Below are 24068 nucleotides of genomic sequence, written 5' to 3'. Positions count from 1 at the left end.
TGGGTGCTTACAAGCCAATTCACAGTCTTACCCTTACCCTTCCACAACACATCCAGGTGGATCCACATCTCCAGTCAAAACCCACATTCCCTCCTGTCCCTGTACAGGCACCAAAGCAAATAAATGTGCCAGAAATATGGGGCCCCTCCTTTACTTCCTTTCAAAGGAGCATCTTCCCTTAAGAGCCAAAGGGTGAGGTTTCCCTTAAATGTCCCTTTTCCTAGCAGTGCCCAGCACCTTTCCAGTATGATTGCCTATTCACCGCCCACTCTACAACACAGAGCAGCTGAGTGTCCTTCAGAGGGGACACAAAGGATGTGTGAGAACACGTTTCTGGCTTTTGCAGTTCAGCACCAGAGTCTTCTGCTGGTACCAAGGAGCCAATACTCCTCAATTCTCTCTCTTCCACCTACTTCCTAGAGAAAAACTCCATATATTACTGCAAAGTTAGGACTGATGTTGCATAGAAGGTGGAGTCAGAGGGACAGCACACATCGTGCTGCTTCACTTTTCTAGCAGAGAGTGAGTAAAACCACTACAGAGCAGCCACAGTGGCCAAGACGGGTGTCTCAGAGCACAGACCCATATCACAGGTCTTGCTGCAGCACACTGCTGGCCAGGACAGTGCCTCCAGCCCCTGCCAGCAGAGGTGGCAACAGGTAGGAAATCGTGACGGACAACCGTGTCCCTGCTCTGTGCCCGTCCCCTCCTCCCTGAAATCCAACCTGCTGCATCCTGGGGGAACCCCATCTGCTTCTCATTCCAGACTATGTCATGTCATAATTATTCCTAATTATGCCTCATTTAGCTTGATAGGTAGCAGATTGGGAAGGATGCCCTAGTGAGACTGAGCATCTTGGACGGTCGCAGTGGCGACGCACGGCCAGGGAAAGTGTGAAGCAAAAATTAATAAAGGGACAGGATCTGTGCGGCCGGGCAAGGGAGGGAGGGCGGCCGGGGGCACGGCCTGTGAGGGAGCGGCGGGTGGCAGCGGCCCGGGCCCGGCCCAGCGCCGCCCGGCAGGTGGCGCCCGCCGCCCCCGGTGAGCCGTGCACGGCCCCGGCCCCGCCCCCGGCCCCGGCGGGAGGAGCCGAGGGGGCTCTGGGGGTAGGCTCCGTGTGTGGCTCTGTATGTGGGAGTCTGTGTGTGTGGGAGTCTCGGGGGGGGGGGGTGTCTGTGTGTGTGTGTGGGTTGGGAGGGGCTGCGTGTGTGTGTGTGGGCTCTGTGTGTGATCCGCCTTGCCCCGCGCTGCCCCGAGTGTCTGCTGGCAGACCCTCGGGCAGAGAGGCTGCCCCTGTCCCCCTGCCCCTCAGCGACTTGCTGTCCGGCTGTGCTCCTAGGAGAGAGGCCTCGGAGGGTCCATCTCCCCTGCACCCCACGAAGGTCCCGCCGAGTCCCAGGCCAGACTGCCAGTTGGATCTCTCATCCTGGAGGTCCGGTCTGGGAGACCAGTCCTGCACCGCAGGGGGTACTTGGAACGTGTTGCTACAACAGTAACACTACAAAAATAATGTTACCCTGACACTGGCCGTGGTCACAACACGTCGGGGCACACACCTTCCTCCTTCCTCACTGAAGGCCTACACAACTGGTTTTATAAAGCTGTGCACTTGTCGTCCCGCAGGAAGCTCTGCTCCCTGTTTCTCCACACAGCACCATCTGTGAACATCTGGACACGGGCAGCACCATCAGCTGACGGGACAGATGACACGCTGAGTGCCAGGCAGCTGATCCTCCGTGATGGGTGCTGCACATTGTGTGGTTCCTCCACAGACCCTGGCTACTGTCTCTCTTTCTCCTCACGCATCAGCCATAGGTCGAGGCTGAAATGTCACCTGCTGATGTGTGAGTCCAGCAACAAGTAAAGCGCAGGAAGGTACAAAAATGTCAGGGCTGTTGACCAACAGAGGCTGGTTTGCAAGGGGCATGTGCTGCTCTGTACCTCTCTGGGGCCCACGCTGCAGTAGTCAGTGAAGAATCCTGCTTCAGTGTGAGGCAATGGAAACTGTCTTAACAGCAGCATCCCTGTACCTGGCAAAAAGACATTTTCAAAAAACATTTTAGGTTAGGAGGAAATTAGCCAGCACGGGGACAAAACATGAAGAATTGGCATCTTCACATGCACTGCTCACTTGCAGAAAAAAAAAACAAAACCGGAAAACTTTTTTGCTAGCGTCTGAGCTCCAGCAACTAAAATGGCTGTTGGGTGAGCCAGAGCTCCACTGTAGTCAGCTGCAAGCAGCATCTCTGAGCTGATGCAGGCATTGCATCTGCAAAGCTGCTACCCATCCCCTCTGCCTCTTTTTCCTCCTCAGGAAAAAGTCCACCTCTTTTTCGTCCCAGAAAGCCCACCGGGGAAACCGGCCTTCATTCTGCCTTTCCTCCCTGCTCACGGCTGTTCTGCTGCAGGGGAATGGTGTCAAATTCCAGAGAGAGAGAGGGAGGCAAAGCCACTTACAATGCAATCAAGCAACTGCTGTGGGAAGAAGCCGGGCAGCAAAGGATGATTTACTAACACAAGCTAAGCCAATATAAACACTTATGATACAGGTGCCTGTGCTCTCAGAGATTGCCTGACTTAATTCAATTGTTTTGTAAACCAATTTAGTTAAATCTGTATAAAACTGGTGTATAAACAAGCCAAAACAGTGTTTAAAATGTCATTAATAAAACATATCACCATAAAACAAATATATATTACCAAGGCTTTTTTTTTCTTTCTAACAGAACATATCCTTTCTCCCTGTATTTCTTTTCCCTCTGTCCTTTTCTTTAGAGGTTGCACATTCTGCTGTGCCATGACTGTCTCTTTCTTTCTGTACTGTACAAAAATAGGATTGCCTCCATTCAAAAGTCTGCAAGTCCACCTCTAGCGTTTCTTACTGTTGTGTGAAGTAGAGCTGGGGAGGCATTTATTTATTTTTATATAGCCTTCAATAAGATTCAACCCATAACAAGATTTTTAAGCAGATTTTAAGCAAAGTAGTTTATTCTGGATCCAGCCTGACCTCTTTCGTTCTTTCCAAACTGACCTCTCTTACAGTTTGGAGTTATTTAATCACTTTGGAAAGATGTTCCCATTTCTCTTGTTTTCAGCAAGGTCATTTTTTTTTAGCTATATTTGTATTTTTTTCAGTATTTTTAAGTTATATTACAAAATCACCCAAATCAAATTTCTATCTGTGTCCAAAATTAACTGTTTCAAAATACCGATATCTTCTCTCAAACTTGGCCCAAATGCCTAATTAGTTTGTTCTCTTCTACCAAAACCCCCTTAGTTTTTAAACAGATTCATGACAGTTATAAAAAATAGTAAGACAAAGTTACTGTATCCTTAGTAGAAGTCAACAACAATAGGATTAGCAAAAGTCAAGTTTTCCCTAGACACATCTTTTTTTGTGATCTTTGATTACTTCAGAGGAGAAATTTTGGCAAGTGCTTCCTGCATCCAGCTGTTTGCACATCTGCATAATGCACTGGAGAAATCATTCCCTTGGGGAGTCAGGTGAGGGGTGGCTGCAGCAGCCACACTAACGAGCAGAAATTACCACTGACAAGAAAGATGAAAAAAGGGACATATTTGAAAAATAGGCACCAGTGGGAGGGGTTTGGCAAACTTCATGGATAGGGTGGGCAGCTCTGAAGGAGTTAGGAGGGGGTTATAGATGCAGTGTGGGCTGGGGATGGTCTGGGGGCGGGATAGGAAGCAGCCTCTGAACACGTACAGAAGCAGGAACCATTAAAGCTCTGAGACAGCAGTGCAATAGCTATGAGCTCTGGAACGAAAGGGGCCAAAATGCTGAAGTGGGATAGAGTGGCTGGAGGATGCACCTCTAACTGGGACTCTGTCTTGGTGGGCATCCACTGTCTGCTACTATCACAATCAAACTGCACCCATAGGCAGCTGCCCTTTTACCCAGAAAGCAGATTGACCTCCTACCTCGTGCCATGCAGCTCTGCTGATTTATGCCCTAGAAGCCAGGCAGCCATGGAGCACATCCACACAGCATGTCAGTAGCTCAGAGGAGTCCAGCCAAGCCCTGCAGCCTCACATTGCCGCTGTCTGAAGAGCACAGACCCTCTCCTGGGGAATATGGTGTGCACACAAAATTTCATGGGAGAGGTTGTCACCCACATGCTCCCAGCTGTCCCAAATTCTTACTTTCTATCAGTTCCATAGCCCCTTTCCACTGCAAGACAAAGCTGCAGACTGGCTCAGGTGCCAGCGCAAGGGTTGGCTCCTAAAAGGCATGTCAGAAAGGGAACTCTGCTCCAAAGGACACATACGGAGTAAGTCCTGCGTATATTTGGCAGGGCCTATAATCCACAATCACCCAGCCTGGCAGCATTGCTGGAGGCCTCAAGAGTAGACAGTCCAAGCCAGGATTTGTGATTGTTTACCTTGGCATCCATTTGGATACACTCCAAGTGTAGACAAGGGATTTAGATGTCCATATTATTTGCCCTCATGGCAGCAACACACAAACACAACGACTAGGAAGATTAGAGATATTCCATCTGCCTAAACTGCTTCCTTTTTCCTGCCAGCACTGATAACCCTGATAATGAGGATTTAAGCCACAGTGCTACTAACTGTGACTGGCACCAGCATGATGATTACATTTCCCGTGGGACCACCCTCCCAGTTCTGTGCAGTCCATCTCAGCTTGTCTCGTTACAACTGTAGTCTCACCTCTGCTGGTAGGGCCCCACACACCTCATCCCCCATTAGCAGTCCCCAGCAGCTCTTGTGCAAGGCACTAGATAAAACTGTAGAAGAAAGATGGCTCTTGCCTTTTTATTTGGCTGCTTAACCAAACGGAGATGGTACAGCTCATGAGAAAAAACAGCAGACAGCAGAAGGAATTAGAGGAAATGTAGATCTTAGTTGTCTTCGCACGATTGCAAGTTGTTTTGCTGGTTTTATTCATACTTTGAAATGTCACCTCTTTGGGCTGTGGCCAAAAATAATAAGTTCTAGTCCACAGTGGAAAAATAGGGGCTTCGACTAAAAGTATCTTTACTAAGGTTTAACTAAAACATTTGTTATCAGTAATTGCTACAAAATAAGAGACACTCTGTTCATCCCTGCATCTTTGGAAGGAAATGCTATAAGTAATTTGAGTTTACAGAGCAATTACATAATGGCTTAATCTCGAGCACTTTCTTGGGTGGTAGACAATTCTGTTGTTAAGCTGTGAACTCAGGATGTGTTTTAGCACTTTTGCCACCCTGGGTCATTTGCGCCTGGAGGGCAAAGCCTTCCACAACTTCAAGTGCTCAGTGTTATGGTTCTGTTCCCCAGAAAGACAGCACCTTCCAAAGCACGCTCTTGCCTTGTGAACATTTTCCATGGACTCTGGGGGAATTTTGCTGATTCTGAATCCATCAAAACCTTTTTCTAGCCCAAGTTAGAGGTCTCCTAAACAAAGAAAGACTTAGCTCGACCTGACTCCCTTCTGAGAGCACAGATAAGAACAGGCAGAGACTAATCTCCCTGGGAGCATATACTGTGCTACTGCAATCTTAAGCTTTCCAGCAGTGCACACATTGGGGTCTGGTAATCTTCCCCTCTGATCCTTCTCCAGGAGTGGACCAGTTGCTGTAGATTATGGAGAGTTAGTGATGGTGGTTGATGACTAGTTTTAGAGCGTGTTCCCTATTCCCAAACTACCAAAGCAGTATTGCTTCATAAAAAAACCCTCCTTTTATTTTTCTCTCTTTCTTCAGCAGGCCTAACACTCATTAAGAGTGATTGTTGATTATCTGCTCTCTTGTTATCCCATCTCAGCATCTCAGCTATGAGATGCAGCTCCAGTTCTTATTCCTGGCAGTCAAATGCAGTAACCTTGTGCATTCTCTGGTGCTTTTGGATGTCCTAGCTTATTCTTTTGATGGGTCAGAAGACACCTTCAGTGCCATCAAAACCCCTGCTGTATTCAAATAAATTGCCTTTTTTTTTTTATATAATTGTCTAGAAAACACTGTTTGCCCTCTAGGGCTGACAGTTATTCTGGCACACTCTGGAGCAACAAAACATAAACACACTACATTCTTTGTAGTCAGCTTTAGCAAGTAAGAGCAGAGGTAACCAAAGCTGTGCTTGCGGAGGGAAAGAGTGGAGGGAAGCAGTGACTGGGAAATGTGCTCATAATAATGTTTATCTGAAATACAGCCCATGAATTCTAATGGGATGTAACATGATAGCCACCAACATAAGACCTTCTATTGGCTTTTCAAAAGGTTTTCATGAGCTGAGAGTCATCTGCAGACTGTAAGGGAGGAGCTACAGTGGGACATGCATTGTTCAGAGTGACTTGCAGGACCCATTAGAGGAATGGACCACGCAAGGAAACAGGCAGCTGTGCAGCATAGTGAGGATCCCTCCTCAGTGCTTAACTGCTCCTAGATCTCTTCTTTAATCTGTTATGCTATTCAACAACCAGGACTTTAATAAGCAAGTGCATCCAGCGCTATGCAAGGAAGCAACAGGCTGTGGTTGTAGGTTTCACACCAGAGACTGCAAGGCATTGAATCTGCAGAGATAGAAATCATTGCTGTGAAAGCACATTTCATCACTTTCTTCCCATGAGTGGAAAAGCTTACGCCTCCTTCCTCCTCACCCCCGATACCCCAAAAGACATTCAAGACATTCAACTGCATTGTGTAACAGGGAAAAACTTCATCTGCAAAACAGGTCCACGGCAGCAGGGCTTCTCCCTTGCCCTTGAGAAGAGCTTTTGGGCATAGGCGAAGGAACTTTGTATCACACAAAGCAAATTCCTGATTCAGAGCTAGTTTGTCATAGAAAGCCATCAAATGACAAAGACGAGGAATAAGAGGGAAGGATGGCAGAGGGTCAGTCCAGATGGAAGAAACAATTTTGTGAGTTTTTTGCTTGGGTTTTGAAGAATAAGAGCATTGCACTTCCAGCATATGATGCACAGTAAATGCTGAAAGGCCAAGCAGAGCAAAAAAAGGGAAAAGGCCTTGAAAACCTTCAACACATTGTTGAAATATGAGAGGGAAAAGGTTTTGTTTCCATGGCAACATATCCTATGGTACATCTGCTGGAGCAATCTACCAGAGAAAGAGGACTTTCCCTGTTAGGTATTCCAGTGAAGTGAAAGATAATTACCAAGACCCCTTCCCTCAGCTGGCTGCATTTGTAAATATTCCAGTTGATGTAAGCACTCGGATGTTACACAGCCCCTGGAAATGGATGTCTTCATAGATGACAGAGTGAGCTCCGAGGCAAGTGTAGATGACTTGCAGGCCAAATGCCTCTGAAGATTTGGCTGCATTGTGGTTTTTTGCCCTTCCACGATGCTGCTTTGCTGTATGAGTATGGCACAAGGTGTCAATAGAAACTTAAGAGCTAAAATTGTTCTTGAATGCAGATTTTGGAATAGGAATTTGCAGTTCTCATCCAAGATAAGAGGATTTTGTTCCCAACTGTCACCTCCTATAGCTCACATACATATATGTCAAAGCTGAGCTGCTCCATGGCAGCTGTTTTCCCACAGCAGCATGGCATGAAAGAATTCAAGAAAAAAAAAAGGAAAATGACATAGGAGAGGAAACCGAAGAGATACAGAAAATACTGATATGAGAAGAGCATCATTAGATCATCACTTACTAAAAATGGTGAGGTTTAATACTAACTAAAACTATCTGTCTGTGGTATAGTGTTGCTCAGAAGCGCAAAGACACAAACACGTGTTGTGGAAAAAAACACCTCTTTGCTCCAAAGAACTTAAAATCCAGGTGGGTAAGAAAAAAATTAGATATCTGTATTTTGCAGATAGGAGGCAAGGAGGAGGTGCAAAAGGTTAAATCACCTTGTCTAAAGTTGCAATGGAAGTTTGTGATAGAAGTGGTTGAACCTACAGCTCCTGATCTTCATCCAAATGTCTAATGACACAAATATCTCCAGAGTAATATCTCCAGGTGTTCGGTTGAAGAATTCTGCAGATGCAGCTCAGCTGTTGAGACCCAGTATAATCATACAGGTGGAATAAACATAGGCAGCATAACAGCTCCATTGTCATGGCAACATGACAGACATTCCTTTGCCCACCATGGTTTCAGCAAAGATGATTTCTTTCCAAACTAGAAACAGCACCAACTAAACAAAACAAAAAAAAAATCCAACATCCTTCAGCCATAATAGCCTATTACACAGAGGAAGCAGGAGAGAATTTATTGGCTGAAAGGAAGATATTGCTACAGTGATCAGCTGCATATAGTCACTTAAGGCAGTGACAACCACCCTGTCCTGTATTTTAAGGGCCAGACTATGAAAGGACATGTTGGGAAAAAATTCTATTGGGCAGGTCTATCTGGTGTCCTTCCTCCTCATTTTGCCTCTGCCTGACTAACTTCTGGGAAAAGAAATGTGGAGAGGAGGCGAGTGGAGACTGAAGTGTGCCAATAGCTAAGAAAACAAGTAGCTGTGCTCTCAGGTACCGATGCCAGGATCATCAGCAGAACAGGCTACAAAACTGTGCTCCAAGTGAGCAATCTTAGCACCTCTGGATCCCAAAGGCAAAAATGTACTTAATTGTTAGGCCTGGACAGCAGTATCCTTTCTTCTCTCTGGGGAAGGAGCTGGCAGTAAATGCCAGTCAAAACCTGAAACTGGCAAAGCAGTTACAGAGGCAGACCAGGTAGAGACCAATGGCCATAGTCAACATCCTTCCATCACTGTCTGCAGTTTTGCGTTGCAATGCTTTCCCTCCTCAGTGCTACAGGCTAGCTTCCAGCCCTTCTTTCATCCCACCTAATCAAGTGCCACTCACTCACTCCTGCCACCCCCACCAGCCTGGCAGTGACAACCACAACTCCAAAACTCCCGCAGCATTTTGTTAATTGTTTTTATGTTTTTATGTTCTGCCCCAGTCGTCTATCATGGATTTCTCTTGTAAACTCTTGGGACACACAAAATTTATACATCTACGTCTGCGTGTTCATGAGGCTCTGTCCTCCCTTAGCCTCATGTCACTACAGTCTATTAAGGATAACATCACATTACCCATCACGTTACCAAAGAGGTAGATTTCTTTCTCTGATCAGGCATCAGAACAGCATGGTGGCCATTTGAAAAGATGGGAGTTGGATTTTGAGCCAAGCATGCTTTGTTACTTTTTTTCCTTGCAATACTCTCCATGCAGAAAAAACCTACAGGGTTTTTCTACAGGTCTGCCCTGCAGCTATGCAAAGCTGCCAGAAGGTGACCCTGGAGAAGCATTTTCAGCAGCCCTTAGAGGGCAACAGGGGGGCTACAGTGACAGAGGGACACTCACAGCAAGTCACAGAGTGCAGGACTCTAGGTATGCAGACTTGACAAGTGCAAGAGGACTGAATATCCCAGAAGCAACACAAAGATCCTGTAAGTGATCTGCCTCATAGCTCACCTCAGATCTCCATAGAATCACAGAATCACTGAATGACAGAATCAATCAGGTTGGAAAAGACCTCTGAGATCATTGAGTCCAACCTATGACTCAACACCACCCTGTTTAGGTATAGGCATCAAATCCCCCTGGGCTTAACTCAGGGAGTTCACATGCTGGAGTTCAACATGCAGGACTCTGGAGTGGTGAAACAGCAGCTAGAAAAGGCCTGAGGACAGCTGGAGCACAGCTTCTCTGTGAACACCCCTAGGGCATGGAGTCTATCCTGGACCAACAATGAGGGCACCCAAACTGAATGGCTTCAAGAACACATGTCACTGTAATTCTCATCTGTCCAGTACTAAATTATCCCTTTCCATTACTCCCATTCCCTGAAAAAGTTAGAGAAACATAGGGGCCATCTGAATATCTGGTGGCTTTATGTAGCACACAGGCTTCTCTGAATACAGAACTGGTTCTCTAGGTCCATCTCATGCTAGAGATGCCCCTTACACTGGACATTGTATCAGGAGTGGGAGTCAGCATACAGCCTTGCACACTGTCTGCCCTAAAGGAAATAGGGTTTTCATCACCTCCTCTTTTCTAGACTACTTGCACCCAGCCCAACATCATCTCTCCCAATACAAGCTAATAAGTGGGCAGAGAGCTCAGTGCATTCTCCCTACTGCGAGGACACCCCATCTGCAGCTGTACACCTAGATAAAGTGCCAACGAATTATGGAGGCAAGGCAGAAAATCATCCCTACAGCTCCTTGTACCTGCAAGATAAATTAGAGTATCTGTTTCTGAATTCAAAAGAGAGCAACACTGCGGCCTTTCTAACCTATTGCTCTTGCTGCATGGTCGTCACCGTCTTCTGGCTGCTCAGAGAGCTTCTGTGAAAGGGAAATGCATTAACAGACCTCAGGCCAGCTATTTGCAGATGCTTTGTCTGGATTGCAATGGAGATCATAACTTGTGTGGTTGCCTGAAGCCTCAGAAGAAGGGTCAAGGACTGAAATAGGGTGACAAAGATGGTATATCTGCTCTCATCCAGCAGTGCTGGAAGGATCAGCAGTCAGGTGTAGGCAGCAAAATAGGGATTCATAGTCTCACATTAGCAATCATAGTAGAAGTGGTACTAACGTGCCAAGGAAAAGTGACTTGAATGTGTTTTGCCTGTGTCATATTCTCAAGATGGGAAATCCTCTTTGTGTACCTGCCATGCATTGCTGGAGTGCACCAGGCACTTAAGTCTCTTAAATCACAAAACCTTTGTCAAGCCTTAGTGATGTGGGCTGAGATTAGACTATGGTTTGCCTATATGTGGCTGACAGAGGCATAGACTAGCATATCTCCTTTGCAGCATATGCCTCTCTGTATTGCTGTTTCTCCTGTACACTCCTTCCTCAACAATATCACATCTGTCAACTCGCTGTGAAACCTGAGTTTCTCACATACAGCTACCCCATTCCTATTGGCAAAAAGTAGGGAACAAGATGCTAATCTCCTTCAAAGCAGGGTAATAACCCCCATCTGCTTTGTCAGTTGGTCAGCTGATGTCTGCTCAGAAGATAGACAAGTGGAGAATCAATCCAGCCTGCCACGGTAAACACACTTTCAGAGTGTGACATCTTTGCTCTGATCTAGATATCTTTAAGATTAGGGTGAATTGTCCTTTGGAGGTCTACATGTCTATGTCTTGGCCACTGGAGTTACAGAAGATATGTCCCCCTTTCCTCAGCAAATGGTTGGATTAACCTCCCTGATGCACAAGGACGATATAAGAACTGCCATGAGGGTTGAGGCATGTTGTGATAAGTTCACACCATGATGTCGGCTGTGCCTGAGCCACTCTGGCAGAGCTGCCCAGTGCTGGCCCTCCCATGGTCAGTGTCTCTGGCCAGGAAGGAGCAGAAAGACAGCAGCAAGTGCTACCATACTGCAGGGCACTCCTCGTGGGGCTCCTGCTGCCACTAGCCTTCCCTCCAAGAGCCCATTTGCTCATCTTCCTCCCTCCCTCTCATCTTATGCAAAGCAGCTCATTAGTCCCATTAGCAGCCAAGCACCATCTCTGATTGTTCATCAGTGATTCTTTTGTCCCCCTCCATCACTCCTGTTGAGCCTCATTAGCGCTGCTAGGAAGCAGAGGGAGCTGTTGGGATATTTATAGGAAGGGTGGGGTGTTCTTTACACTTTATTGCTGTCTAATATCCTTTCTCCACTCACCACCTCTCCCCTTACACCAGCCTTCCCCCGAGAGCCTTCTCTTAATATGGGGGTTATGCAGGGGGTATAGTGAGACGGGAAAGGACTAGACTGATGGTTTTGAGCCAGGGAAATGAGAAAGGCAAGCTGGAGGTATGCAGAGACTCAGTCCTTGGTCAGGAGCGCACAAGCCTGTGTAGGGCTGGGTACCTGGACTAGGGGTGGAGTGTTGTGCCCCTGCGCATACACACGTCAGCTGGGATATCTGTAGGAGCCCACAAATGAATGGAAGGAGACCATCCTGTGCACATAGCCATGTTGATGAGGTACATGCCCCAGCTACAAGCACAGCAGCTTGAGCACACAGTACCTGTGTCAGGGGGTGTGTGAATGCATCTCTGTGCAGAACACTCAAACACTCCCCTCTCTGCCTGTAAGCCGATGGAGAGCCTCACCGTGCTCCCAACAGCCCCACAGGGAGCAACCACCTTGGTTACTTACAAAAATGTTTTTTCATGCTGCAGTTAATTATGGAGGTAACTAGACAAAGCCTAATCATTCATTCTAATGGAGGGAAGAATAGTCGTTCTGACATCAGGAGATACTTGGCTTCTCTGGGAGAGGAAGAGAGAGTGTGGGGCAGAGGAGGCTGAAGAAAAAACACAGGACAGGGAAAGAAAGAGGAAGGAGGAACAAAATCCTAAATCAGTTGCCTTGTACAGACATCTTTATGACTCCATAAGTGGAATATGCTTAGTGTCAGCAATCTTTCCCAGCATCACGAGGACACCTCTCCCTAGTCAAAGCCCTGATCATGCCAGGAGTCAAAACAGGTGACATTTTATTATTACTTTTCGTCTCAAGGTTGCATCTTCCTTCCAAAGGGTCCCAAGGAGTTTTTATAACATTTCCAGGCACATAATTCATGTCTTGTGGCCCTGAAATGGAGTATGTTCCTGAGAAGGATGAGCCAACTCCACCACTGTGCAGGAATTTTGGACAGAAAGCAGTGATAGCTTCTGTTTCCCTCTAAAACCATGGGGTATGCATGTGCGTGTGTGTGAGGAGAGGGACTTCAAGGCAGCAGAATGCAATTGTAGAGTATGGAAGCTGGTCAGGAGCTATAGCAAAGGCCTCAGCTAATATGTAGGTTAGCACCAGGAAGCTGTAAGAAAACAGCACTGGTGATCCAGAGTGTGACACTCCTCACTCTGCCTCCCTGGGGGATCGTGCCCCTACAGATGGTCAGACCTCTGTGTGGCTGGGGACAGCTCTTGAAAGGCTGCAAGCCAGGGGCCTGGCATGGGTAGTTATACCTCATCAATCACAAAAAAACATGGTATTGATCCAAGTGTCTTGGACAAAATCCAGGTTTGAGAAATGGTATCACACACTTTTACAGCCTCCTTTTGGGTTTCAGCCAAGTCCCATTACTTTCCTTTCCCCTTCAAAGCAGTGCCTTGCTGGGAACAGAAAAGGCTCTTTTCCTACCCTACTTCTCCCATACTCTCCCTGAGTGTCTGCTCCATGCCCACAGCTGGTGTGGTTGATATGGTCTTCTCTTGGAGATAGTGTACCTACCTGGCTGTGCTATGCCCAGTGCTGTCCTGCACTGTGGCTGCTGAAACACCACCCTGTACTACCCGAAGTGAAGAGTTTTCCTTACTCTGCACTGAGGATACTGCTGGCTGAGAGACACCAGACAGGGCTGACCTTCACTCTCTAGGAAATGCTACTCTGCTTTGTCCAGAAGATCCTCAACAGAACATGACCAAGGGCCATGTGAGGACTAAACAGAGACCATAAATTTGTCAGGAACTGACCCTTCCCTTCCTCAGCCAGTGTACTGCTGCAGTGCAACCCAAAGCTATTGGAGAACATCTGCACTCCTACACAAACAGAGAGCTCTCTCTCTGGTTCCCTAAGTAGCAGGAACAGAGCTTTCCCTGCCCTGTGCAGCTGCAGGCCATCATGCATACAGTATTATGTTTGTATATATCCTCTGCCTTCCTCGCTGCTGTATCTTTCTACTTCCAGCTAATTTAATTGACTGCTCTGGTTATGAAGAATCATGGTGTCTAGGCACCAGGAGTAACACTTAGCATGATATTACCATTTTCACATCCCAGGGCTGTGCAAACATTAACTAACACTAACTCTAATTAGCTGAGACTCACTGGAAAGTAGGTAAGCTTGATATTAACCCCATTTTTTAGCTGATGACACCAAGACTCAGAAGGCTCAAGTTGCTTGTCTCTGCTATAGAGGTGAGTTCAGCAAAAGGACCAGGATGAAAATGGGCAAATATGTTTTCCAGGCTGTTTCACTATTCTGAGGAATATTCTGCCCTCCCACACAATGTGCATTTCACCCAGACATACCTCAGGAGCTGAGTACAGGATGCCTCAGGCCTGCCATGTCACAAGTGCCCCCAAAAGCAACTGTGCTATGCTCAGTTGAGAGAACTGAGCATATCAGCAGAGAACCCCTCCCCTGTCTGCTGGGGCCCTCACGTGCTGTCATCTCCCCCAGAACATCCAACTGGCAAATGAAATGCCACCAGGGCCTTCCTTCATTCTTGCTCCTCTGCCTCACAGCAGACCTTTCAGCAAGGTCATCAGAAATACTGTCTGATGGACACTCTGCAAGGTTGGTTTACGAGAGGTTCTCCATTTGGGTAATACTATCAGGGACATGGTGTGACTCTTGGGGCTGGTCCTGTGCAGGGCTAAGGGTTGGACTCAATGATCCTTATGGGTCCCTTCCAACTCCACATATTCTGCGATTCTGTGAACTGCTAACTCATGGAGTTAGTCTGTCAAAAAATTCCCCCAAGCCACTTCTGTTAGCAGTAGCCCTCACCTTCACACTTCCCTGGTTCACCACACTCTGCTGCTGTATCTTCCTACCCAAAGGTGGCTGCATATTCCTTGAGGATTCCTCTACTCTTGCTCCCTTCACTGCATTGCTTGGAAGGGAGCCTGAGCTTTGAACTGAGCTATCCTCACATTTGCAGCATGAGAAGTCAGGATTTCTCTCTTTCACTCAACCTGTGAAAGTTTCCCTGCTTAGTGTTGTGTTTATAAGGACAGAAAGGTTGAGAAAATATCATAGCTAAAGTGATTGGTGAAAATGGCTTTGTCCAATACCAGGAATGGATGGGAAAAGGGGTCAAAGGTAGCACTGGCTGGAGTCGATGATTCCCGAGTGGAACGGGATGCCACTATGCAGTTCTCTTCTTTTGTACCATTTTTCTACCATATAAACCCCAGGTACACGCAGCTCTGGGGTATGGTAGGCAGGTATGGTCCCTGCTTTCCAGGAATGCAGCATGTAGGCAGAGAAGGCACGGATAAGAGCAACTAAAATGGCCAAACAATGAAGCAACCACTGTGGGAGGAGAGTCTGAAATGGCTGGGGTCTTTGCTTTGAGAGGAGGATGTTAGGAAGTTTTGCGGACTGACTGAGTCTGGTAGATAAGGTGAAAGCAGAACTGCTGCTCACCAAATGCCATGGTGCTGGTGGGGTATGCAGTGAAGGAACTGCTGAGAGCAGTTAGACTCCCATGCTATTGCAGAATACCATCTCCTACTGACACCACAGGACACCAAGAGCTGGGTTATGGGGACTATTGTTCTGATTCAGTGGGTCATTGCATTTTATGTCACACTTAAATCATGCACAGCGGATGTGCTTTCATGCCAAGCCCAACTTATACAGAGGCATATCACACAAATGAAAGCCTCCAGGTGTCCAGTCCCAGGTAAACCAACCCCCACGTCCAACCCAGTCACACTTCAGTGGGCAGGCAGCAGAACAGGCAGGATCCAGGCACCCTTCAAGCAGTGACTCTATATAGCCACCAAAGAGCTCCAGTGTTATCTACAGATGTAGCTTCGCACAGCAGGGCTTGTGCTTGAAGCCAGCAGAGCTGTGGCTGAGCAGAAGAAAGAAAGAAGCCATTTCACATTCAGGTGGTGACCATGTGCCCCCATTTGCATGAGAAAATAGGGCAGGGGAAAAGGTGTCTGGGGACTTCAGATAGTGTTGTTATCCAAGCACCCTGAGGTACTTAGAGGCAGAGGGGAGGATAAAGCTGCAGTCATTTCCCCTGTCCCTGGGAAGATGAGCTGTTGGGTCCGGCCAGTAGCCATGAGCCATCTGTAAAGGAGATGAAGGATTTGCTTCTTGTTATTGCACTAGGCCAACCCTCTTTCCTCACTAAATATATTTAATATGCAGTGCTCAGTCTGACAGATGTCTTGCAGCTCACACATGAGTTAGAGCCAGCGTTAACAGAGAAATGAAGAAAAGGAAGAACATACATAATCTGTAGAGTTTCTCTCCCTTCATTCACAGCCTGCCTTCTTAATATTCCCAACACACCTTTGCCTCAGGACTACGGCCATGCATTGGGGCTTGTTCATTCAACATAGTATGTACAGTCTTTGATGACAGAAGATATCATATGTGAGAACAGGTGGTAATGAAAGAAAGAAGCAGAGGAGGAGAGAAAATTATCCCTCCTTCAGTTACATTCTGTATGGAGAGGAAAGCAATGTCAAATTGAGAAGCTTTAAGAATTAATTTAACCACAGGCTTGAGAGCACACACCTACCTTCACAAGGCTGCTTGTGAATATTCCATATTTCTCATGCAGAACATCCTTTAGGGTATATCACACATTGACTCCTTTGCTAGAAATTGGAGATCTCAGCTCTTGCACAAATCGCTACTAATGCAGCAGAGTTCTATGAGAGATCTTACCAGGGTAGATGATTTTATTCTAAACCCCTGATTTCATTCACACTCATTCTGTCATGCCACATGTTCTCAGGCACCACACAGATGTGTGCTGATGTGCTCCAGCTAGGACTCCTTGCAAAGACAGGGGGACAAGGGACATGATATAATGTGTCGTCACATCTCTAGAGTTCCTTTCAGGCAGGCAACCATGGTCTAGTTTTGGATCTGTTTTTGTTCACTTTAAGGATTCACAGTGGTTGTGATATCTTGTCTCTTCACCTGGTTCCACCTCTCAGAATTATTAGGAAACATTCTTTTTAGTCTCCTTACCTGGATATCTTTAATGGTTCCAGGCTTGTCCTTTATCTTACCTTTTAATGGCTGCAGTCTGTCTTTTATGTCTTTCTTAATCTGGGTGTTTTGAGAAGCTGCAAGATGTGGTGTGATCTTGATAATCTTCTAGCTTAAATGTCATCAGCAGCTGTCATTCCTGTTCTTCTGCGACGTCCACCAGTGCTGTTCATGCCCATCCATTCCACTCTCAATGTTTCAGTTAGATCTCTATGATATCTCTGGCTAAGACATAGTCACAGCCCACACACCTTCCATCACTATGCCTGGAAGATCCTATCATAGAAGACAGACATTTTAAATGCATGGCATATTTAGCTGAAATAAAGCTATTTCACTGATTGGTGATTCTTGGTCTGTAAGAAGTATGTTCTGACTGCACAGTATTTGGTACAGAGAGTTCATCAACAGAACTTCAGTTACCAAGAGACACGTGAACGTGTAGAAAACCTGTCCCTTGGCTGACCAGCGTCAAATCTGGACTATAGGCCACAGCAATTAGGAATGGGAGGGGGGGGTAGGGAAGGCGATATTTAGGTAAGTAAAAAAATCTGAGAGTTTGATTTTTTTTTTCTGTTTTTTTAAACAGATATTTGTTTGAAGATGATTACCCAGTTGGAAGGCTGGGCGGAGCCCTGGCAGAGTGAGACAGCTCACCAGTGAGGCTTGGAAAGGTTTCTGGTGAGTTCAGTTTCCCAGCACTGCATCATGTTTGTCATTTGCCATTCAGCTCTTCTGGGCTCAATCAGAGCTCTATTCCCCAATGGTGACTGTCATGGGGGAGTGGAAGGTTTTTAGACAAAATTTGTTAATGAAGCCCTGCCATTGAGTCACAAGTTGCAGAAAGGTCTCCCTTGCTTTCTAAACTCCTTCTCAGAGAGGAGCCTAGGTGTCGTTGAATCCAGTCTTAGCCTCAGATTATGTCAGAGGTTTAAATTTAAGGAATTATAGAGGTGCGATTAAATCACTTTGTCCCACTGATTTTTATGATGGCAAATCAGATATATGACCCATCATAATGTGGCACTGGAAGAGGTTAGACAGAGCATAAGTGCTGTCATTGTTGTGGATTTCTGCATTAAAATGTAATTAGTTAAACAAAATTCCCAGGTGATCCTAGGAGGCAGCATCCTTGCTTCCTCAGAGAAGACCTAAAAAGGTTTCAGACATCTAGCAGGAAAATTAATAAGCTCAGCAAATGTCTTGAGCATGTAAGCAGAACACATCAAAGGTACCTGAAGCTCTGCAACTGCTTTGTGATCTGCATCCTGTCCTGAGCTATGACTGTCTCCAGAGATGTAGAGAAAGGTGGAAAAAGAAGAAAATTCAGAAAACAGGAGGAGTAAAGGCTTTTTAAGTCCAGACAACTGCAGAAACACTGAAATGAGTTCCCTTCCAAACCCATTTGATAAGACAATACAGTAGATAGTAAAGTACTCAACAATACAGTAGATAGTAAAGTACTCATATTTCAAAGTTATTTCCTCTCTTCAGAAGTGCATGTATTTAGTTACATATATGCTCATCAAGCATCTAACAATATACAGCTGAGTGGGGTTCGAACATTTCAGTGGTGAAGGTAAGACTGGAGATAAAATGAGAACTTTATCTCATCTGCATACCTTGCCAAAGATCCAGAAGGCCAGACATGATTTCAGCACTTTAAAACCAGTATATTGCATGCAGATGCAGCTGCTTTCAGTCATCCCCACCTTGGTTACAGAATCCACCTTAGTTACAGAACGCTTCACCCAGATGTGGAGAGATGTTACCTTTGTGGCACAGCTTCAGAGTCCACACAAATTAATCCCAAATGCATGTTTGTAAATGGCATCTTCAGCCATTTACAGTGACCGGTATCAGTGACCAGTAGAATGGCAGCAGCACTACTCAGGCTGACAGAGTGTTGTGCATTGCAGGACAAATATATCTTGGACATTTGAAGGGGAACAAACTCTTCTTGGAAAAACAGACACTGTAGGCTCCTCAATATCTATCCAGAACACAGCAGCTCTGCTTTTACACTTCCCTTGGAGTGTAGAATACATAACCTGAAAATGAAAGGTGAGGGTGCCTGAGACTCCAGGAAGAATTATATTTTCCAAAAGTATATGTAGCCTGCTATGCTAACTATGCTCTTACTCAGCCTGAACTTGCAATTTCAATATGCTGAAATGGGATAAGAACTGGGGAAGGGGAAGAGAAACCTGGAAACCAGTCTCCAGCTGGTTTCTTCCATCTTTGAAGAGCATTCAGCACTGCAGGACTCTAATCTGGATTTTTAGACTTTGCTCCCCAGGCCTTTGACCATTATCATTGTGGTAAAAATCAAAAAAAAACATAGCAACTACTGCAAAGAAAAGATTAAATAAGCAGCATGTAAAAACATCACCTGGAATTTGTCAGAGGAACCAGAATTAAACCTCTGTAGCACAGAAAACGGTATGAGAGTCTCTGTTCAAATCTTTTCCAGAATTGCAGTGGCCCAAGCTCAGGTGATCCATTATATGCCCATCGTAGAGTAGCTATGCACTTAATTTTCCTTGAAAACTCCACATCCATGCATTGATCAGGACAGATCTACCTCAGTCACATACACAAAAACAAGTCAGAAAGGCACAGCTTAGTGTCATGGACACTGGAATTTTCAAAATATTTGGGGGCACAGATGTATACAGGGAGAAATGCTGAGAAAGAGAATTTGAGCAAAATATTTGCAGAGCCTATATGATTGGTTTTGGTGGTGGAGTGGGGAGGATGAAAAAATACTCCCATTTGGGGATTTGTTGTCATCTCAAGGTGTGTAGTGTATGCCAAGGCTGGGATAGAGTGAGGCTTACTGAGGCTCCCGTGTACTTAATGATCAACTGTGGAAAAAAATTAATGGCACAACAAGGGGATTCTCCTCCGCCTGTCGATTTTGTGAGCTCCAGACCTCTCTGAAAAATTAAAAGAAAAAAAAAAGAAAAAAGCTAAAAAAAATTGGCCATCAAAGCAGAGCAGGGAAAGATTTTTGACTCACATGGAGTATTACTTTCAGATTTGCACAGCAGCCTGTTGCACTCATTGGGAGTACCACTGGGAAAGGAGAGAAAATTATTTTGGAGAGGATTTAAATATTTGTAATTCTGTCAGAGGGGACGTGTGTCCAATTTGGAACAAACCCTCAATTTTCACAGAAGGATGTCTTTGTAGCTTTGAGCAGGCCAACCAGTGGGCTGCCAATAGACCAAGAAAGCCTGTCTCTGTACAAGTGAAAGGTGATTTGCTGCTCAAACGGGCTGAGGAGAAGAGAGGGATATTTTCCAGAGAGGCCAGGAACCAGACAAACTGCGAGCTGAACCTGGCAGGCAGCCGCCATGAGGATGCCCATCAAGATCAAAACTGCTCCACGGTCCTCCAAAGTGAAAGATTCTGAAAGCAGAAGAACCAGTCTGCATGAATTCTTCCAGCTATTCCCAAATGCAAGGCTCTCACCAGCTGTTACCAGTAACCTCCTACGCCCTGTCTCTAAGCACACAGCAGAACTCTTGGAGGAATAAGGAGCTATTGAGTGAAGAAGCCTCATAACCAAGCCCACTGAAATTTTCTGAGGACCTGCTAGGAAATGAGGAGTCTGATCCACGTCCGGGAAAAGCCAAATGTCTCTCTGACACAACAAACTGGTTCAGTCCCATTCCAAACTGCTCAAGCAACTGAACATCCCTGGTTGTCCATTTACATGGCCCATTTTCTAATGGTGGCCAATGGATTCAGGCAGCACTATAAACTGCAGTATAATTGAAAGGTCTCCCTACCCTCAGCCTCTCTATAACCATGAGCATTCTATAAAATCCAAGATAGATTCAATTAGATAGACAGTATGAAGAACAAGTTAATTGGTGGTGTCACCCAGGTTGGTAGATCTCATTGTTTAATTAACCATTAAGTCACCACAAATGACAGAGCTGTCCCTTGTAATATTTGTAATAGGTGGGGAAAAGTTGCCTCAAGGCCAGGGAACATACACAACTACCAGCAGAGCCCCTCTTCCCTCTTGATGTTGCACTTGCCTCCTGCTGCCTTGGGTAGTGGACAAGATGACCAGCTAAACACCTCTTCTATGAGCACTACCTGGACAAGAAGGTCTAGAGGCAACACCAAGTGAGGCTGGAAGCCCTGCCCCATCGCAGCAGTAGGGACACTGGCACTGCAGAGAGCATGCCAAGGGGAGCACAGGACTGCTCCAGCATCGCTCTCTCTACACCTTTCTCATCTGGGCCCCCTGTGGTGCTGAGTACCTCTGACACAGCTGAAGGCTGCAGTTCTGTGTCAAGTAGGGTTAGGATTCAGAGACCCACAAAGCCTAGAGCTCCAGGAACACCGGTGCAGCAAAAGGCATGCCAAGGGGAGCATGGCACTGCCCCAATATTACTCTATTCACATTTTTCTAATCCAGGACACCCATGGTACTGGTCACCTCAGCCTCAGCCTGAAGCTGCCCATAGGGTTATGGATAGGGTTCAGAGAGCCACAGACCTAAGGCTCCAGGAACACTGGTGCTATAAAAGGCTTGCCAAGGGGAGCACAGCACTACAATTAGCACTGCTCCTTCCACACCTTTCTCATCTGGGCCAAACACCGTGTTCAGCCATGGCTGCCAGTGAGCTTCAGGTAAGAAAAACTAGGGATGTTTAGCCTGGAGAAAAGGAGGCTCAAGGAAAACCTTATCACTCTCTACAAGTGCCAGAAAGGAGGTTGTAGCCAGGTGAAGGTCAGTGTTTTCTCACAAATAACAAGCAAAAGGAGAAGAGAAAATGGCCTCAAGTTGTGCCAGAGGAGATTTAGATTGGAATTTTTGTTCTTTCCTAATTATATTAGGAGAAATTTCTTCACCAACAGGGTTGCCAAGCACTGGAACCGGTTGCTTAGGGAAGTGGTGGAGTCTCCATCCCTGGAGTTACTTATAAAATATGTGGATGAGGCCCCTAGGGACATGGTTTAGTCGTGGACTTGGTAGTACTGGGTTAACAGCTGGACTTTATCAAAAAGGTGCTTTCCAACTTAAATGATTCTGTGATTCTGTATTCTATGATTCCTAATAGCTTCTCCCCATTTGGCAAGGTATACAAACCCCCTATTTCTGCTTTTTCAGGGGCTTTTAACACGTAATTAATTAGTACTCAAGGCAGAGTTTTATGTAAATTTTATTTAAATCCCAATCAGTGCTCTCATTTCCTTGCAGAATTATTTTTACCATAGGTTCAGCACTCAGGTAGGAAAGGAACAAATCCACCCGGGGAGCAGAACTCTATGTGCCCAGCCTGACAAGGAGATTGGGACCATGGGGAGAGGCTGCCAAATGGCACAGGGATGTCCCCAGCACGCAAGCCAATGCTGAGGGGAAGGGGTAGGAGCAGTTATGGTTTCATGGCACTGGTAAGCTCTAGCAAGAGTTGAAGCAAGCAAGTTTTGACTGTGGAGCCGACCATAAAGTGCTGTCTCCTGAGGACTAAACACCCCTCCAGTGGGGAATGACCTAACAGACAGTGATGTTGATGCTACAGCCACCAAAGGGATGCTGACAGCAAATCTTAAAACCAGTCTCAATCCAGGGGTAGTGTTTTTAGCCTTTTCACAAAAGCAGGAGTGTCACAGCAGAAACCTTCTCAGTGGAGTCTTCCCAGTCAAGATTAGCTTTCTACTCACTAGAGCTGTCTTGACAAGCACCCTGAGGATCTTCCACCTGTTCCCACTCAGATGCAAGGCCTGTGACCTTCCCACTTACCCCATTTCTCTCTTCTGAAATACTGTTAGGCATGGGAATACCTGTGGAACCTTCTGTCGGCAGCACTCACATCCTACAAGAGGGAGAGAGAAAAGCACATCTTTCCTGAAACTGGGTGTCCAAGCAGCTTATCATGGTAACCCATGCACCGTAACCCATGAGGTCCCTTGTCAGTAGCACACCAGGCATCAGTCAACTCTGCCTCCTTATGCATCACTGCTAGAGCTGCCAGGTATGTGACTAAGCCTGCCGGGATCAGTCCCTCTGTTACCAAGGCTTAGGAGAGAGCCAAAGGTGGGGATGGAAGTGTTGCCATCTCTCTCCAGTCTATGGAGAAAGCAAAGATCCCACTAGGCCGTTAGACTGAGACAAGATGCTTAGGACTAAAAAGAGGAACCAGCCACTAACCCATGACACAAACCACACAGAACAGGTAGGAGGACCACCTAGCAAGGAAGTCACACATGGCTTCAGATTGGGAAAGTGAGCTCATCCAGGTGATCCAGAAGCAGAAAATGAATTAGAGCAGTAGGATCCTCTGTTCAGCAGCACAGGACAGCTGCTTCCTCTTCATGACTGCTGTTTCACAATTTCCCTGGGAGTGCTTCCTCATGTTGCTTACATTCCCCTTTTCCCTGAGGCAGCCATGGTTCACTGAGGTCAGAAAACAGTAAAAACCTGGTCTACAGTGCAGTCTGTGGAGTGCAGATTTTCAGTCACGATATCTGACCCTCCACAGGGGAGACAGCTTTGGAATGTATTTTTAAACTCCTTTTGTTCAGAGTTTCTAGCAGCAGCCAGGAGGCTGAGTCTATGCAAATGTCTGTGCCTCATGTTGGATGAATTCATGCTGTCAATCCTCTCTGCCAGTTCTTCAACAGCTTTCACTGTGCTACTCAGCTCTTCAGAAATCCATCGATTTGCTAAAAGATACGTCCATCTTTGGCTTCTATCTCACAAATCCTCCTATCTTCAGCCTGGATAATTAGAGTTTATTTCTTAGTGAAGGAGGAAGGAAAGGGTTTCCACTGGAGTCACAGATAGCATCTTCTACCCCCAGAAACAATGATGCTGCCACTCATAGCACAAGTCTCAAAGACAGTATACACTCTTACTGGGAAAAAAAAAAAAACATGTCCACTACCAATTTTTAAACAGCCAAGGGCTGGGGAAAGTCACTCATAACCATCACCACTGGAGTCACTAGAGAAAGGAGTGTGCAATATCAGAGCAGGAACTTCTTATTAAAACCATCAACCATCAATACTTGAGACTGGCAAATTCAAAACAAGTCTCTCCTAGAGTCCCTTATAGTCATGGTCCATGCAAAGACAGAGTATGTACAACAGCTTTGGGGACCCTGGAAGAATTCCAACGTGATATTAGTCAATGCCTAATACTGCTTCATAACCAATTAGGTTTATTAATTTTCCCTGCCACCCAGAGTATTTTGCGTGATGGCAGACAGATGTTCCCCAAGTGTTTCCAGACTGGCTTAGCTAACACTCTTGATAACCTGAACCTGCACAGCAGATGCATTAGCAGATTTTGACATGATGCCATTAGTTTTGCTATTGATGGCAGGGAGAGATAAGGGGGAA

General features: G+C 46.1%; 1 long non-coding RNA gene across 1 annotated transcript; it reads left to right on the top strand.

The window, feature by feature from the left end:
- The first annotated feature begins 1016 nt into the window (after positions 1-1016).
- On the top strand, positions 1017-2691 carry LOC113956448. Its single transcript, XR_003530858.1, has 2 exons — positions 1017-1107; positions 1625-2691. It is a non-coding gene; the product is annotated as an uncharacterized LOC113956448 (long non-coding RNA).
- The last annotated feature ends 21377 nt before the right edge of the window (positions 2692-24068 follow it).

This window comes from Corapipo altera, unplaced genomic scaffold (genome assembly GCF_003945725.1).
Source record: "Corapipo altera isolate COAL_440 unplaced genomic scaffold, ASM394572v1 1, whole genome shotgun sequence".
In the NCBI taxonomy this organism is placed as follows: Eukaryota; Metazoa; Chordata; class Aves; order Passeriformes; family Pipridae; genus Corapipo; species Corapipo altera.
This window is presented reverse-complemented; position numbering and strand designations above follow the sequence as displayed.